The 2635-nt window shown below is 42.7% G+C and overlaps 1 long non-coding RNA gene across 1 annotated transcript; it reads right to left on the bottom strand.

Annotated features, from left to right (window-relative positions):
* Nucleotides 1–777: 777 nt before the first annotated feature.
* On the bottom strand, nt 778–2635 carry LOC107085959. The gene is made up of 3 exons (XR_001481283.1): nt 2532–2635; nt 1310–1411; nt 778–1204 (listed from the first exon to the last, which is right to left on the bottom strand). It is a non-coding gene; the product is annotated as an uncharacterized LOC107085959 (long non-coding RNA).

The following is a 2635-nucleotide window of genomic DNA, read 5'->3' as shown; positions in this document are numbered from 1 at the left end:
GTGAGACGGTCTGCTGAGCTTTATGGGGAGATCCAGTGGACTGTGTGAGCTGATACTAGAGCTTCACTCATGGACCTGGAAGAGGGAAGTCCAGTTTGGATAACACAGGTTGAGAGAACCTGTCCATGATGAGCAAGCATGAAGCGACGGTGGAGAGGAAAAACTCCCTGTTGGGAAGAAACATCTCCCAGAACCAGGCTCAACATGGCGGTCTTCTGCCGGACCGGTTGAAATGAGAAGCGGAATGCAGTAAAAGTCCAGGAGGAATGATACTCTGATGAAGCTTTAGCTATGATGGTGGAGGAGGGGCTGGAGGTGGGTTGAGAAGGTGTCATCTGAATGAAGTTACACAGCGCATCCACCGCCTGCGCACAGGAGAACACAAGCGGATCGGAGACCTTTTAAGATGAACTTTGGATCCCGATTGGCTTTCGTGGAGGTGTGGTTCAAAGCTAACTGACTGTGCCGCAGGTGGATGAAGGAGAGCAATCAGTTTCTGCAGTTAAACTTCCGCCTAGGCTCCATTATTTAAATATTCATTTAAATTATCAAATTATTATCATTTCCTTCAGCTTCACGGCTTTTTGCTTTTATGGTCGCTCTCAGACTACCTGTAGCACACACAATTGGCTTATTTTAATGTGGCAGAGCCAAACCATTTTGCACATAATTTTGAGAAATCTGTAGATCAGTTTTAACATTCCTACCTCTTGCATGTGCAAAAAAGAAAAACTCTTACATATGCATTTTAACACCCATTATTTGAAATCAGGCCCTTGATAATTATTATTGAAGTACTGAAAATAGATTAAGTTTTCTATATGAGTGAATACATTTCATCATAAACCAACATCATCATAGTTAATATTAGAACCCAAATACTGTTTGTACAGTATTTAACTGCTCTATGCACTAGGATATGGAGGAGGGTTTCCAAACACATTTCCTTGTGAATTCTGAGCCATGAAACCACCAGTGAATGGACCAGAATTTTGATTAACATACTGGCCCCCAAAACCCCCAGGAAATGGAGCAGAGCTTTGATTAGCAAACTGCCCACCCCAACCATTAATAGGAGGAGCAGGATTAACCACCATGACTGGATTGGCCTGAACATTAATCATAGGTTTGGGCTGGGCGGTGATGACAGCAGAACCTCTATTAATTGCGACAGGGTAAGGGCAGCACCAGTTGCCTTGGCAGCCTGAAGAGGAAAGCAGAATACAGACTTATCAAAGTGATAAAGTGTCTTTTGGTGATTTTAAGGCTTAGATATTAGATTTTTTAAAATAAAAAAAAATGCTCTTACAAGTATGGGTACTATTAGAGCAATCACATATGTGACTTCTTGAATCTATCTGCAGGTGTTTTCCTTCCATTTTAAAATTCAGCAACAAATTCAAATATGATCCTGTGTGATCAAGAAAAATACAGTGAGCTCTGATGTTTTCTGTATATACAAAACAAAACAAACAATTTAAAAAACTGTGCAATGCAAAAAAACAGTTGACATGTTGGAAGATGATGCAGGTTTCCTAAAGCTTCTTTAAACATAAATATTTACCATGCAGCTGTACTTTTAGAAACACAAAGAAAAAACACCAGCGAGCAAGGGCAGGCAGACTCAGTGGTCGGGAAATGGTTCTGGTTGGTACACGAGCAGGCAGAGACCAGGCAGGAGTCAGAAGACAGGTCAGGCAAACAAATCAGACGGGTACAGGCAGCTCAGAGGTTGAGGGGCAGAACAGGTCCGGATCAGGTAGTCAGAACACACGAACACTAGAATACGCTTCTCCAACAGCTTGAAATAATCTGGCACTGGTCTGAAGACTGGTTAAAGAGAATCTAATTCAGGTGGACAAGATGTGCGGTAATGAGAACTGGGTGGAGCTAAGCAAATGTTTGAAATGAGTAATCAGCCCAGGCATCAGTGCTAAGATCATGACAGACATTAGTTGAAAAGCAGGTTAATGTTTGACACCATGAGCTTTTACAATATTAGTGAATTAAAATGTGTTAGGTTCAAAAATGTAGGTTCGTAAAAGAGAAACTGAGTCCACACAGGAAAGAGATTCAAACAACTCCTGCAGAAGTGGCAAAAGCCCAACCCAACTTCCAGCTCTTTCAACAACCCCCCTCCTGCATTTGTCTTTTATTAACAGAACAGAACACATGGTTACAAACAGAGTATTCTGAAGGGACAATTGATCAGGTCATAAGACAGGATGCTCTACTGACTGAATCACAAGGCCTGCCTGACCCCTGTCTGATTCTGCCTGCCTGAATATCCTCCCTGCTCTGCCTCTGAATCCCTGGATGTCTGAATCGTTCTGATCGGACTGCCTGCTCCCCTCTCTCTGGATCACAAACTCGGAGAAGCTCCGCTTAACTGTCTGCCTTCCCCTCCTGGATCATGAACTGGTAAACTTCACACAATATGCCAGCCTGTCTGCCTGCAGCCTGTTTGTTCCACTCAGATTCAGTCCCACTCTCAAAGCAACCTCTTAAATAAACTTTCAAACATCACTAACCTGTCTTGGTTATATTTGGATCCGGCCTGTTTCACTACACCAGCTCTCAGGAGACGTTCTTCACAGCTTAAAAGACTGAAGCAAACTACTTACCGTGTAGTATA

This window comes from Cyprinodon variegatus, unplaced genomic scaffold (assembly GCF_000732505.1).
Source record: "Cyprinodon variegatus isolate N-32 unplaced genomic scaffold, C_variegatus-1.0 Scaffold138, whole genome shotgun sequence".
In the NCBI taxonomy this organism is placed as follows: Eukaryota; Metazoa; Chordata; class Actinopteri; order Cyprinodontiformes; family Cyprinodontidae; genus Cyprinodon; species Cyprinodon variegatus.
Note: the sequence above shows the minus strand (reverse complement) of the source record. Positions and strands in the feature narration are given on the sequence as shown.